General features: G+C 36.6%; 1 long non-coding RNA gene across 1 annotated transcript in view; it reads left to right on the top strand.

Moving 5' to 3' along the window:
• The window catches only part of LOC110199788 (uncharacterized), a 30,441-nt gene extending 15,412 nt beyond the window's left edge, over window positions 1–15,029 (top strand). Inside the window, exon 4 of the long non-coding RNA XR_002322051.2 lies at window positions 13,889–15,029. This is a non-coding gene — a long non-coding RNA (uncharacterized LOC110199788). The remainder of the gene's footprint in view (window positions 1–13,888) is intronic.
• Window positions 15,030–16,115: the final 1,086 nt, after the last annotated feature.

Raw genomic sequence — 16,115 nt, 5'->3', positions numbered from 1 at the left:
GGTGGCCAAGAATTGAAAATTGAAGGTATGCCCATCAGTTGGGGAATGGCTGAACAAGTTGTAGTATATGAATGTAATGGAATACTATTGTGCTATAAGAAATGATGAGCAGGCAGACTTCAGAAAAACCTGCAAAAATTTATATGAACTGATGTAAAATGAAATGAGCACAAAGGAGAACATTGTACACAGTAATAACAACATTAAGTGATGATCAACAATGAATGACTTAGCTCTTCTCAGAAATACAATGATCCATGACAATTATGAAGGACTTATGATGGAAAATACTATCCACATCCAGAGAAAGAACTGATGAATTCTTAATGCAGCTCAAAGCATACTATTTTCACTTTATTTACTTTTCATGTTTTTTTTCTTTTTGTTCTATTTCTTCTTTCACAACATGACTAATATGGAAACATGTTTTACATTATTGCTTAACATATATAAAATTGCTTAACATTTTAGGAAGAGGGAAGGGAATGAGGGAGAAAAATTTGGAACTCAAGTTTTGTAAAAATGAGTATTAAAAGTGTCTTTACATATAATTGGAAAAATAAAATATTATTAAAAAAGAAAGAGAAAAGAGTAGGAGCAGAAAAATGGGTAGAAGCAATAAGGTTAATGTAAGAAAAGAATTAGCAGCTTGGTAAAAGAAGCATAAAAAATATTGAAGAAAATGCACCTTAAAAAACAGAATTGGCCTAATGGTAAAAGACACAGAAAAATTCACTGAAGAAAAGAACTCCTTAAAAAACAGGATTAGTCAAATTGAAAAAGAGGCACAAAATTTCACCAAAGAAATTAATTCCTTAAAAACTAGAATTTGGTAAGTGGAGCCAATGATACCATGAGACTTCAAGAAACAACAGCAAAAAAAAAAAACAATGAAAAAATAGGAGAAAATTTGAACTATCTCATTGATGGTTCATAGACAGACTTGAAAAGTGAGGGGATGTCCATCAATTGGGGAATGGTTGAACAAATTGCGGCATATGATTGTTATGGAGTATTATTATGCTATAAGAAATGATGAAGGGGGTGGTTTCAGAAAAACATGAGAAGACCTGTATGAACTGATGTAAAGTGAAGTGAGCAGAACCAGATCATTGTATACAGCAAGAGCAACATTGTAATGATGATCAACTGTGAAACACTTAGCTGCTCTGATCAATACAGTGATCCAAAGCAATTTCAAAGGACTCGTAATAAAAAATGCTATCCACCTCCACAGAGAGAAATGATGAACCCTGAGTGCAAATTGAAGGATAATTTTCTCATTTTCCCCTTTTTTTTAAATAATAAAGCTAATCTGAATTCTATTTACAGGATTTCACATGTATAATTGATATAATTTTGCTTGCCTCCTCGGTGCATAGGGGAAGGATGGGAATGAGGATCCGAATTTGGAATTCTAAAAAAAAGTTAAAAATAAATAAGTAATAAATTGAAGACTTCTTCAGCACATCATGATAGTTTGTTTTGATATTTCTTTACCCAATTTTTCTTTATTTCTGTCTCTTTCCACCTGTCTTTTCATTAACAGCTTGTTTTTTAAGGTTGGGGCATAGCTTTGAAATAGCATGTCAAAATTTATCATCTTTTTCTTTTTTCCTATTTTGGTATTGGTTTTGGTCTTTGCTCTAACAAATGTATGGTGTAGTTAGAAATAGTCATTTCAGAAATTATTCTCATACTGATAACTAGTTTTCTCCCTTATAAGATAAAATTTCATTTTTGTGATATTCACTGTTTGCTATGACTGTTATTAAAGAAGATATATGATTGCATGAAAGTTCTGCATAGCATATTAGTCTTTGGCATTTCTCATTTCTTTATCTTGAGCCAAATTTTCCAACAGACTGTACTTTTCACCATTTTTCCTAAGCCCCATATCATTGATTGTTGAAATATGTTGATTTAATTTAGAGAATCTTATCAGATTCTTCATATAATTTCCTCCACTTCCTTATCCTCTGCAACAGATGTTGGCACATGTGTTGCAATCATCTTCATGGTAGTCTTTCTGCTTACATTTTTTGTGAGCACTCTAATATTACATGAGCAAGTAAACCATCATGATTCTTGTTTCCTTGGGACACAACACCAACTCCACTTTGAAAGGCAAAGGAAGTGGGTATTAGGGCTTGAATTTCCTAATGGACAGAATTGTTCCTAAATCATGCATCATTAACCTTTTCCTGATGAAGAATCTTTAAAAGTTATTTTTCAATTTACTTCCTTAAAATCCTTTGATTGATGCATTGACCTAAGCTTGAGAGTGGGCGATGGAGAGAGAGGATGTAGTGGGGCAAGGACTGATAGCCATGATCATCTTCCTACAAATCATAGAGAAGGACATATGATAGTGGCAACCATCTCAGAGGTCAACCAAATAAAGTTTCAATATCCATTAGTAGAGTGAACAGAGATCAACACTTTAGTATTGAGTCAGATGGAGAGGCAGAGCAATCTAGATGCTAGCTTAGCACAAGAGGTAAAGAATCCAGACTCCCTAAAGAGTTGAAGTCTTTAAGACAAAGTGGAAGTGAAGAATAAAAACTAAAAATGGGTAACATGTAATCTGCACAAACCAATTCAATCTGTGTCTAACTTTCACATGAGATCTTAAATATACAGCTATAGACCTTACAGTAATCTAGTACAGGAATACTTAAATTTGGGTCTAAGAACTTGTTTTTAAAAAAACAAAGCAAAAATCATATTCTTTAAAAACAATAGTTTTTCATAAATACCCAGAAAGTTACTAAACTGTTCATAACCTTTAACCCAGCTATACCATTACTAGGTCTATACCCTAAAGACTTCAAAGAAAGAAGAAAAGGATATATATGGACAAAATATTTATAGTCTCTACCTTTCTGTTGGGGAATGGACAAATTGTAGCATATGAACATAATGAATATTATCATGCCATAAGAAATGATGAAACAGACTGCTTCAGAGGAAAATTAGTAGAGCTTTATTAACAGATGCAGAATGAAGTGAGCAGAAATAATAATGTATAGAATTATGGCAATATTATAGAGAAAAAACAACTTTGAAAGACTTTAGAACTCTAATCAACACAGTGACAGATCAAAGAATAAGGATGAAACATGCCACTGACTTCCTGATGATGAACTTGAAATGTGAAAAAAGATGTATGTTTTGGGACATGGTCAATGTATGACTTTGATACCCTGGACTATGTAGCACTATGTTGAGGGCTCTGTCTCTCTGTCTCTCTCTCTCTGTCTCTCTGTCTCTCTCTCTCTCTCTCTCTGTCTCTCTCTCTCAATGTATTCAATGCAGGAGGTAAATAAAGTAAATAAGAGGGAGAGATTAATAAAACAAGTTTTTCTTTTCAATTGATAAATGGTCAAAAGATATGGTTAGGTAGTTTTCTATAAATTACTATGTGAAAAAATACTCTAAATAATAAATAATTTTCTACATGAAAACTAAAACAACTCTGAGATTCCACCTCACACATACCAGATTGGCAAAATTGACAAAAAAGGAAAAGGACAGATGTTGGAGGGGCTGTGAGAAAATAGGTACTTAACATACTGTTGGTGGAACTGTGAACTAGCTTAGCTATTCTGAAAAGAAAATCAGGACTCTGCCCCCACAGATATTAAACTATGCATATTCTTTGACCCAGAGATACCACTACTAGGTCTATGTGCCAAAGAAATAAAAAAGGAGGAAAAGGCCTCATATGTACATAAATGATTATTGCAACCCTTTTTTTGGCAGCAAAGAATTGGAAACTGAGGTTATACCCATCAGTTGAGGATGGCTGAACAAGTTATGTTTTATGAATATGAAGGAATACAATTGTGCTGTAATAAACAATGAAGGGGATGGTTGCAGCAAAACTTGAGAAGACTTGTATAAATTGATACAAAATGAAGTGAGCAGAACCAGAACAATTTGTACAATAATACTGATTTTGTGAAAATTGTTATCCATCCTTTATTTTTCAAAGAGTACCAATGACATGATGGGGTGGTGACTTGTATGTGAATTGGATTGAAGTGTGACAAGACAAAAGTCAGGATGAATGGTGGTGTCTCAGGATGCAGTTGATGACCTTGGAGTCTTCGATGTCTGACCAAACTCTAAGTGCTCTACAGTAGCTGCTTTAGCTGCCTTCATGGCTGTTGGAACAAATTGTTCTCATTCACCCATTCTCCTGGGCAGGTCTACCAGACAATTGTGGTAGACACCCCCCTAACTCACTGATGGCTTTGAGACCTATTGGTTACCTTCAACTTGGTTTAGCCTGTCTGCCAAGATGATCTTGCTGTGGCTGCTTCTTGGAGCCACAGGTGAGAGCTGAGCTAGAGGTGAACACTAAAAGTGGATGAGCAGCCCTGAAAAGGGCTTGGCAAGCCCTCACACCAGAGGTGCTAGTCTTCCATGTATACCTTTGAACAACTTTGAAAGACTTGGGAACTCTAATCAACATAGTGACCAACCATGATATTAGAAGTGCTCACCATGAAATATTCTATCTACTTTCTGATGTGATACACATAACACATAGATAGATAGATAGATAGATAGATAGATAGATAGATAGATAGATAGATAGATAGATAGATAGATAGATAGATATAGACAGGGCCAATATGGTAATATTTTTACTTGACCATATATATTTGTAATGAATTACATTGCTTTCTCAATGTGGGGAGAGAAGCAAGTAAGTAGAATTGGGGCCTAAAAATAAAATGGAATCACAAAAGAAACACTATGCTTGGTGTTTAGTCTTAAACTTTGGAGTTGGAAGGGCCCAAAGAGACCAACTCTTTCATTTTATACATGACTGAACAAAAACCCCAGAGAAGTAACATCAATTGCCTAAGGTTCCACAACCAGCTTAACCCTAAGTTCTACCTCTGAACAAGAAAGAAGGGAATATCAACGTTGAGAAAGAACAGTTAATTTTTATAAATCAGATGCCTAAGATGACTTAGTGTTCAGTAAGGGATGGCAAGGATAGTGCTAAAGATTCTGTAGTCCATTAACCAATTTCTCTAAGGGAATTAAAAATGGAAAACAAATTTAGAGCAGTCAAAAAGGAAGCAAAACTCAGTGGGAATATAAAATTTAGCATGGGATGGTGGTAAGAATCTTGGATTAGAATTTGTCAGGACTGGGTTCTAACTCTGGTTCTCCCACCAATTAGCTGTGTGACCTTGGTGAAGTCATGTTATTGATTTGGACTTCCATTTCCTTACCTAGAAGACAAAAAGATTGAATTAGAAGCTAACATTCTGCTGTTCTAAAAGTCACAGAGGAATCCAAATTACACAGAAGACACTAGGAAAAGGGGGAGGGGGAAACTGGGCAGGAGGAATGAAACAAGCAAACATTGCTTCTTTTTGGAGGTAGGCTTTGATCAAATGGCAATAATCTGCCAGGAGTGACAGATTATGTTCTCACTCTGCGCTCACCTAGAGGCAAACTAGTAAGCTACAGAGAGGGCAAAATTAAGAGAAAAAAAAAGAGAGTAAGTTTAATATCTTGAGTATTCAGCTGGAGAGGCCAAAGCTAGCCTCATTTTTTTTTCTAGGGCAGTCTCATTGGTGCCATAGGATGGGAGATGGAGGTTGTTAACCTTTTTCGAATGTATCATGGACCCCTTTGGCAATCTGTTGAAGCTTATGGATGGACTTCTCTGAATGTTTTTAGATGCATAACATAAAATGCATAGAATCACAAAGGAAACCAGTTATATTAAAATATGTGTTAAAATATAAAAATAAAACTCAAACCCACAAGTTAATAGACCCAGGTTAAGAATGCCTGAGGGTGCAATCATGAGGGGCATGATAAATGAACTATGAACTAATCTAGCATTTTAAAAACACTGTAACTTGAAAAAAGAGGATTGGTCAGCTTTTTTGAAGGAAGCAAACAAAGTCTTAGGTCAGGAGAACACAGACAATTTTTGAAGAAGAAAATAGAATAGTGAAAAATTGAAATTAATTAAAAAAGATTTCCTTTTCTGCTGTTTCTGATTGGGGAAATCTAATTAAAATCACAGAGGTTCAAGCCCACAGAGTTTCTAATGAAACTAAACATCAAAATGAAACTTTACAAGTACAAACTGTAATGGATGAATCTTTTTTTTTCAAAATCATTTTAAGAGAAGAATGCTGGGTTTCACACAACAGATCCAGTAAACAGCCACTTAAAATATCATTGGGAATTACCCAGTTATAGCCTATATAGTTATAGCTATATTACCCAGTTACTTATTAAAATTTATGGTATCTTTAGAAAAAATCTGATATAAAGTACATGTATCCCATACTATAGAAAGTTGATAAGAAATAGAATGAATTATATATTTTAAAAATTTGATCATTGTTTTTTACTTTTTAGAATCTTCATGGTTGGTCACTCATGTGTATAGACATTTTCATGAATGAACGAAGTTCAGGAGTATGGCTTCAAAATGCTACACGAATTCAGCATGGTCCTATTCTCTAATCTCTCTCTGTCTTACTGGAGCTGGCAAAGGATTTTCCATGAAGTCAGAAGGAATTTGACAAAATGGATGTTGAGATAAAATGAAATTAATCTGTTAGGATTTTTACATGTCTTGATTTCCTTTTCCGAAAAATTTTCAACTCACTTTTTTTTAAAAATAAGAAATGCTATTTTCCAATGTATAATAGACTCAAATTAGGAATGTCAAATTTATCCTGAACTCATTGTGGTGCTTTGAGAGATTAATGTGTCCACTTTATGGACCAAAGTAATGTAATCAGCAACATATGGGAAGTTCATTAGATCAAGTAGGACTCAGCAACTCATTAGAAAAGCTACTTATATAGTTTCATTATAAGGTTATTATGATAATTTATATAGCACTTTACAAAGATTATCTTTTTTGATCCTCACAATAACTCTGAGAAGTAGATGTTATTATTATCCCCAGTTCATAGAGGAGGAAACTGAGGTAGATAGAAATTAAGTAACTTGCCCAACATCACACAACTAGCTAATAAATGTCTGAGGCCAAATTTGAAATCTGGTCTTTTCTGAGACCCATCATGCCACCTTTGTTGTTGTTCAGTTGTTTCGGTGGTGTCTGCCTCTGCATGACCCCATTTGGGGTTTCCTTGGCAAAGATACTGGAGTGGTTTGTATTTCCTTGTCCACCTCATTTTGTGGATGAGGAAACTGAGGCAAATAAGGCTGTGGCTTGCCTAGGGTCACAGTGTCTGAGGCCAGGTTTGAACTCAGAAAGAGGAGTCTTCCTGACTCCAGGCCTGGTGGTCTATCCACTGTGAAACCTCCAAGAATGCCGATAAGAATGATCTATTTATTCTTCATCCTTGAACTGAATTTAATGGTGTTAATTAGTAGAGGTATTTCCTATTCCAGTGAGTCTGCCTGCCACAAGTCTCTCCCCAGTCCAGTCCATCCTCTATTCAGCTATCAAAATGATTTTCCTAAAACACAGTTCTGATCATGTTTACACACTGTCCCCCCAATAAACTCCCTATCACCTCTAGAATCAAATGACCTCTATTAGATGGTCAAAGCCCTTCATAGGCTACCCTTTTACTACCTTTCCAGTCTTCTTATATCTCTTTGTCCCTCCCTTCAATAATCTGTGATCTAGTGACTCCAGTCTCCTTGCTCCTCCTCAAATTCAACACTCCCTCTCCCAATTTGGAAATTTTCACCACCTTTCTCCAAGGCTAGGAATGCTTGCTCTATTCATCTCTACCCCCTGGCTTCCCTGACTTCCTTCAAGTCCCAGACAAAATTCTACCTTCTGCAGAAAGCCCTTTTCAATTCTTCTTAATTCTAGTGCCTTCCCTCTGTTACTTCCAATTTATTCTTTACATAGCAAGTTTGTACACAATGATTTGCCTGTTATCTCCTCCATTAGACTGTGAGCTCTCTGAGAGCAGGGGCTCTTTAAACTTTCTTTGTATCCCCGGCACTTAGCACCATGCCTGGTTTATAGTAAGTGCTCAATAAATGCTTATTGACTCACTGATTATACTTTCTCTGGTCTTCTAATGTCACCACCACTCAGAACTGTAGGTTTTTTAATCTACCTCTTCATTTTCCAAATGAGGCAAGTAGAGCACAGAAAGGTATAGTGACTTGCCCATGGCCACTCAGATAAGTCAATGGTAGAGCTGGGACTAAAGCCCATATCTCTTGAATCTAGTCCAGTGGTCTTTCTGCCATGCCATGCTGCTACTTCCAAGTACAATTTAATTTTTGACAGCGCAGGCTGGTTGTGCTATCTACACTCCAGATTCATATGGCACAAAGGTAGTTTTTAGAATTTAGGCTAACAGGCATATGTCAGGCAGTCCCTCGAGTTAATCCATTGGCAGAGGTGATATTCCTCAATACAGTTATCCCTTCCCCATTGTGGGGGGTTAGGGGCACCAAACCCCGTGATCTGGAAAATCCACATAAAAAAATTTTGGCCCTCCTTTCATTCCAGAGAAGAAGTCCGAATTTAATACCTTATTGTAAAATTTTGGTTAAGTATTTGGTCATAGGCTATATTCTACAATATGATAAAAATATTTTATTCATTTCTGCATTTTGAAACCTTTTCTGTACTGTCTGCTAACCTTTGTGTGTCATCCACACCTTCCACAAAACTCCTTCCAAATTCCCATTTGATTTCTTACACTGACCTGTGATATATCAAAATGATATTGGGGAAAAATTGCGATGTGGAAGGGATAACTATACTCACTCTACCTTCTCCACTACCATACGCCTTCTTATTGAAATTGATGGCTGGGTGAGAGGGGGATGAAAAGCTTAGGGCTAGCTAGCAGAAGGGAACAATTAAGCTACTTCTGTCAAAGAAAGATATGAAGAGGCTGAGTCAGAGCAGGAAGTTGTATGGGAAGTCCTAGAAAGGCATGGGTAGCTCAAAGATAAGGAGGGATGGTGAGCATGGAGGGATCTTTCTTCATTCTTGGGTCTTATCTGGAATCTATTCTGTTGCTCCACTAGTAATGAACAAGAAGGGAAGAATGATCAGAGGACTGATTCAACTCAGCTGATGATCTAGTTGGGAAGACGAATATGAGGTCCTAGAGAGCATTGGAGCAGCTAGAGAGGAAATGCAGCTGGAGCTGGCTCCTGAGTACCCCACACTTACTGAACATTGACAGGAGACTGTGAGTGGAAAAGCAGCTGGGGGTGCTGGCTAAATCAGTGGGAGCAGCTGCTAGGGAGATCTGAGTCCATGCACCTTAATTGCATGCCTGGAACTCTTAGGGCATGCCTATAGATTGCTTAAATCTTGTCTAGGGTTGAGGAATGGGTATGCCAGTAGTTGCTTTAATATATTTGATTTTATTCTCTTTGTTTTCATGAGTATGAATAAAAAGCCATCTGTAGTTAAATTATAATTGTGTGATTGACTATATTATGCTATGTTTATGTGACTTCAATGAAACTGAAAGAGAGCACGGTTGTCCCAGTGGGATCTGAGCCAAGTGGCTTTTTATTTTTTTAGTCAATAGCATTTGTTAAGTATTTCTTAACTTCCAGGCACTGTGCTAAGGGCTGAGGATACAAAGAAAGGCAAAAACAATCCCTGTCCTCAAGGAGTTGATATTCTAATAGAGGGGATTCTAATTGGAGAAATCCTCACAGATCCCACTGCCAGGCTAATGAGTCAAACACTGACATCCACAAAAGGATCAGAGCCAGGGGTTGCAGGTAGTCAGCTCTCTGAGAAACAGAGAAAAGTTAGATTTTTCCCCAGAGTGGGTATTTCAGTGTTGGATGGTATATATAATCACCATGCAAATAAGGAATTTCCAATGTTGGATTATTCTTTATTTTCTATCATTTATATGATGCTTTAAGGTTTACAAAGTACTTTACAAATATTATCTCATTTGGATCTTCATAGCAGCCCTGAGAACCAAGTGCTATTGTCATCCTCCTTTGGTAGAAAGAGATTAAGTGATTTGCCCAAGGTCACCTAGCTAGTAAGTGTCTGAGGCAGCATTTGAACTCAGGTCTCATTGATTCCAGGCCCAGCATTCCATCTGCTCTGCCACCGATTGTTACTGAACAGGATTAGGCAAATGGTTGGCAATATCTTTTGGTGAAACACACACACAAACACACATATCTCCACCTTTACTAGGTGTGTATGTATGATATACAACTGATATATGCTTATACACATGCATACACAACCTATATATATATATATATACACACACACACACACACACACATGCACACATATGGATATGTACACAATATGGATATGTAATCACACAATGCACGCATATGTACATAATATGTATATATGCATACATGCATGCATGTATGTTTGCACATGCTAAAGGTGCTGAAAACAGACAATGACCTGGGATCAAAATTGAATGATGGATGGATTAAATTTAATGAATTAAATTTAATGAGTAGATACCATACAAGATTTAGAAGTCAGAATATTTTGGTTCTCATCCTTCCTCTGACACTAGTTGTTAGTACCAGCTGTACTTCCACAGCTGTAAAATGGCAGTTATAGGACCCACCTCACAGGGTTGTTGACAGGCCCAAATGTGTAGTGTCCACAAAGTGCTTTGCAAATTCTAGTCTATTGCCAAGGTCCTTCTAGTTTGCTACATAACATCTGTCACTATGCCCTCTGACACATCCACCAACCTGCTTCAGAACCTCATCTTCTCATGCCTGGGTTATTGCAATATCCACTGGTTGTTCAGCCTGCTAAAAGTCTCACCCCATTCCAAGACCATCCTCCACTCAGCTGTCAAAGTGATCTTCCTAAAGTACAGGTCTGATCATGTCGTGTCGCCTTCCCCAATAAATTCCACTGGCTCCCTCTCGTCTTGACTGAGGATCAAAACTAAAACCCACTATTTGACATTCAGAGCCCTCCATAACTTACCCCACCCCTTTCCAATTTTTTTTTTATCCAGTGATACTGGCCTTCTTGTTTTTCCTTGATCAAAATACTTGGCTTCCAAACTCCTGGAACTTCTAGCCTGGAACACTCTCCATCCTCATTTCAGTCTCCCAGGCTCTCTGACTTTCTTCAAGTCCCATCTAAAATCCTACCTTCTACAGGAAGCCTTTCCTGATCCCTCTTAATTCCATGACCTACTCTCTGTTTGTTATTTCCAATTTTTCCTTAATATATCTTGTTTGTATACAGCCATTTGCATGTTATCTCCCTCATCTGACTGTGATGTCCTTGAGGAACTGTCTTTTTCCTTTCTTTGTATCCCCAGTGCTTAATAGTGTTTGGCACATAATTAGTTTATTAAGCGGTTATTGATTGATTGATTCTGTCCTCAAAATCTTTTAGTAAATTCTCTACTGCCTATCAAATAAAATACAAGCTCTTTAGATTACTACTTAAGGCCTTCTAAAATCTTTCTCGAATCTACTTTTGTAGCCTTATTTCACTCTGTTTTCCTTCACAAGCTCCTTGGTCTAGTCAGGTTGGATTTCTCACCATTTCATCTGGTCACTGACTACATTTGCATATACTCTCCCAGTGCCAGTAATGAACTCCATTAATGCCTTGGCCTATTGATATCTGTATTTTCCTTCAAGGTCTGACTCCGCAGGTGCCACCTCTTCTATCAAGTCTTCCATATTCTTTATGTCAAGAGCTCATCTTCCTTAAGTCTCTCATACAATGTAATCTAAATAGCATTAGAGTTCCTTGCATATTGGTATCATCCTCTCTATTAGATTGCAAGCTCCTTAGGGGTAAGGAATCTATCATGTTCATCTTTGTATCTCCATTGCCTAGCACACTAGGCAATTGATTAATATGTGCCAGGTACTGTGCTAAGTGCTATATCCACGTGAGGACTTAATACAGAAATTGTTGGATCATGAATAAGCATTTATTTAACATCTTCTGTAGTAGGGCTACCTACTATAGAACACCTAGTTTATTGAGGAACTATACAGGTATGCCTCCATTTCTTCAAGGAAGAGAAAACTTGAGGGGATCCAGCAGATAAATGGGATGAAGAAGACGGATTCATCACAGATCTCCACCCTTTTATTTTGTGGTGAAGCATGCATGATTATAAATCTTGCCATGGAACCCTGAATAGTTATAACTATAGGTTGAATAGAGAAATAGTTGGGCAGCACATTGCTCTGTTCTTTCCTGGGGTCTTTTTACACCATTTGAAGAACTTTGTCAATCCTTGTATATGTGCATAGGGCTATTTCATTGATTATCATTTCCTAGAGAACATATATAACTTCAGTTGGTGGCCATCTCATTTTCTTGTTGGGAGAATACCAGGAAAAGACAACGAAAGATTCTTCTCTCTGTACCAGAAAGGAGTGTAGCTAGCATTCTGTTGGAAAAGATGGGATTCACTGATATAAGTGATTGTTACAATGATTTAGGGCAAGAGCAATAATGTAGATTAAGGTACAGATGTAAACACTGACTACTCTACAATCAGACAAGCCTTTCTGCATGCCAACTTAGAATCATAAGCATCTCAAAGTTGCATAGGTCTTCAGAGTTCTTAGAGTTCAACCAGTAATCCCCCGTTCAACTTTGTCAACATCCCTACTAAGTGGTCACCCAGCCTCCATTTGAAGACTTGAAGTAATGGAAAATATCACCTCTGGAAGAAACCTGTTTTACTCAGAGGGAGAAACAGAAGTGATATTATGGCAGGAATATGCTCTAGATCACCCAACCAAAAAGGAGAAAGTAGAAGAAAAATTCCAAGATATACAATGCAAATAATAATAATATTTAATATTAATACCATAATAACAACAGTAGTGATAACAGTAATAATAACAATAACTAACATTTATATACTGCTTACTATATGCCAGGCACTGTGCTAAGCCCTTTAAAATTGTCTCATTTGATCCTCACAACAACACTGGTAGATAGGTGCTATCTTTATCCCTATCACACAGATAAGGAAACTGAGACAAATAGAGGTTAAATGACTTTCCCAGGGTCGACAGCTAGTTAGTGTTTAAGATTGGATCTGAACTCGTCTTCTTGACTCCAGGCCTGGTGCTCTATACATCAAATTACCTAACTGCTAGAGGCCTAATATAGTGATGATGGAGGACGCCAGGTCTCTGGACATCTGATACAGCACCCTCTTTCCTCCAAAGGCAGAACAGTTGACTAATGCTTGCTTCATTTACTAATAATTTTGTTCTTCCAAAGATGGAGTAGACAATAATGTGAACTATTTCTTTGGTCCTGATTCTAACCAACAAAGTAGAATTAATTATTGAAGCATAGATAATGGGAGTTCTGTAGTCAAGAGCTAATTCCACTTTAGACTTGATAAGAGAGAAGGAGAGGGAAAATGGGCTAGTCTAACATTTAGCCCAGATTTGGGGGAAAGGGATTACAAAGATTTCAAAGGAAAGTATAAGTGGGATCCCATGGCCTCAAATTTTGTAGGGGAATGTTGAATCAATAGGAATGGAAAAGTCTCAGGGATAGAATTCTGAAGACACAGATGCAAACACAAATGATTCTGATGAGAAATATAGGGGAAGTTGTCTGAAGAGATTGATGTGAAAGCAGAGAGAACTCATCGATTAAAATAGAAATATACATATACCCATACGTACATATGTAAGTATACATATGTCTATACATTTATCTCTGTGTGTGTGTGTTTGAGATGGAAGGAAGGGACACCTTATAACTTGATCCTGCAACAAGACTCTTTAAAAAGCCATGTTTGGGATAAGAGGAAGATCAAAGAAAGGATAGGATTGCTGCTAGGGATAGGTAAATGATAGCAGAAAATGATGAAAAGACAAAACTATCTAACTCTTGTTTTGCTTCTGTTTTCTCCACCAGGAAGAATGATCTTGGTATTGGTAAGAATAGAACCAAACTGGTTAAAAGGGTGAGAAGATACTAAAAAGAATATCTGGTTGCCCTCAATGAGATAAATTCACCAAGATCAGATGAACTTCATCTTAGGGTATGAAAGAAGCGAAGAGAGGAGACTGTTGGGAGAGGTTGAGAAGCTGTCAATAAACTTTGAAAAATCAAAGAGAGCACAAAAGATTCTGTACAGTTTCTCATTGACAAGTGCTGTCCTGATTCACATGGAAGAGAGTAGAGATCTGCTGTATCACATCTAGCCATCCACTGGGAAATCAAGGTTTAGCCAGTGGGTATTTATCCATCTCCCTTGCTATCACCCTATAATTCTCCCTGCACCAATTTTTACCTATTGCTCAGAGAACCATAGTCAAATCAATATAATGATTACAGCTGAAAAGGCCATGCCAATCTATTGTCCTGTGACTTTACTTACAATCCATGCGACTGCTTAGGACAAAGTTTCTTTCTGTGGCTACCACCTCCTGATTTGTATTATAGTTGTATTTCCTGGGAAAAAAAATATATAAATAAATCATATATATCACCCCTCTGTGCTCTATATAAACTGTGTACCCAAACTCCAAAATGAGCCTAGTTCCATACTGGCTCCCTTGGGGAGCCCAGTTTTACACTGCCACCAACTTCAAGAGAAATAAAAACATGAATACAACCTAAAAAACATATCATTTAAATTATTTATATATGTATATATATATATACACACACACACACACATACATATATGTATGTATGCATATATATAATTTCCCCCCCAATTATATATTAAAAGCATTTTTTAACATTAAAAAAGGTTTTGAGTGTCAAATTCTATCCCTCTCTCCCTCTTTCTTTCCCTTCCCCCTCCTTGAGATGGTAAGCGATCAGATATAGGCTATACATGTGCAATCATTTTAAGATATTTCCACGTTAGTTATTTTGTAGAAGAAGACTCATTTCCTTTTTTGACCATGTTACTAGACTGGTTGCTATACTAGACCATGTTACAAGGCTAGGCTATGATATAGGTCAGAGTGTCAACCAATAAGTCTGAACTAGATTAAAATGTAAATGGAAAATATTTAACAAAATAAACAAAAATAAAATCAAACACAGATTCTATCAGTATGTGGTTTTCTAAGTCAATGTATGACTTGAGGGAATCCTTATGGGTGGTTTACAAGCCCCTGCTTGTATTAACTACTGGTGTAGTTATAGATACTTAGATTTTTAACAATGTATTTGCCTCAGTCTCTTAAGCCAAATTTGTTTTTTTTTTTTACTTTTTACTTTATATTATTCTGAATTTAAGAAATAAAACAAGCATTTCCATAACACAGTAGAATAGAAAAAAAGATGATTGTACAAATCTATTATGTACAACTTGATATTCCTTTTTAATATATAATAAAGTTATCATGTAACTTTTTTTCCTTTTTTCTCCCCCTGCCCTAAAGATGGCCATCATTAGACACAATATATATGTATATATACATATATACATACATGTGTATAAACACATGTACATATGAGTGCATATGTATGCATGTGTATACATACATACCTATATATGTATGTAAAACCATTCTATATATACTTCTATTGATAAATACTTTCTCTGGATGCAGACATGTTCCTTCACATGTTCTTTGTCGTTAATTTGGGTATTTATAATAGTCAAAATGACTTAGTCACTCAAAGCTGTTTTGAAAACAATACTGTTGTTACTGTATACAACATTCTTCACATAAATTTGTGGACAACAAGGAGAGATGAAGCCAAGATAGCAGTACAGTTAAAAGGATTTAGAACTAGTACAATGACCAAACCCAAAGTGTCAAAGTTAAGGGATTGATGTCATCTTGGAAGGAGGCCTTTAGGCCCAAGTGCCTTAGGAATCTGTCCTTGGCCTTGCAGTATTCAACATTTTAATCAGTGGATGAAGCTATAGATGGCATGTTTATTTATCAGTTTTTAAGATTGTTAAAAGATTTATTGTGCAGTTGTGTCCAACTCTTCATGACCCCATTTGGGGTTTTCTTGGCAAAGATTCCGGAGTGGTTTGTCATTTTGCTTTCCAGCACATTTTACAGATGAGGAACTGAAGCAAAGAGAGTTAAATGACTTGCCCAGAGTCACACAGCTAGTCAGTGTCTGAGGCCAGATTTGAATGCAGGAAGATAAGTCTTTCTGACTC

The sequence above is a fragment of the Phascolarctos cinereus genome, unplaced genomic scaffold (assembly GCF_003287225.1).
Source record: "Phascolarctos cinereus isolate Bilbo 61053 unplaced genomic scaffold, phaCin_HiC Scaffold_9;HRSCAF=440, whole genome shotgun sequence".
Classification (NCBI taxonomy): Eukaryota; Metazoa; Chordata; class Mammalia; order Diprotodontia; family Phascolarctidae; genus Phascolarctos; species Phascolarctos cinereus.
The sequence above is the reverse complement of the archived record's forward strand: the minus strand, read 5'-3'. Positions and strand labels throughout refer to the sequence as shown.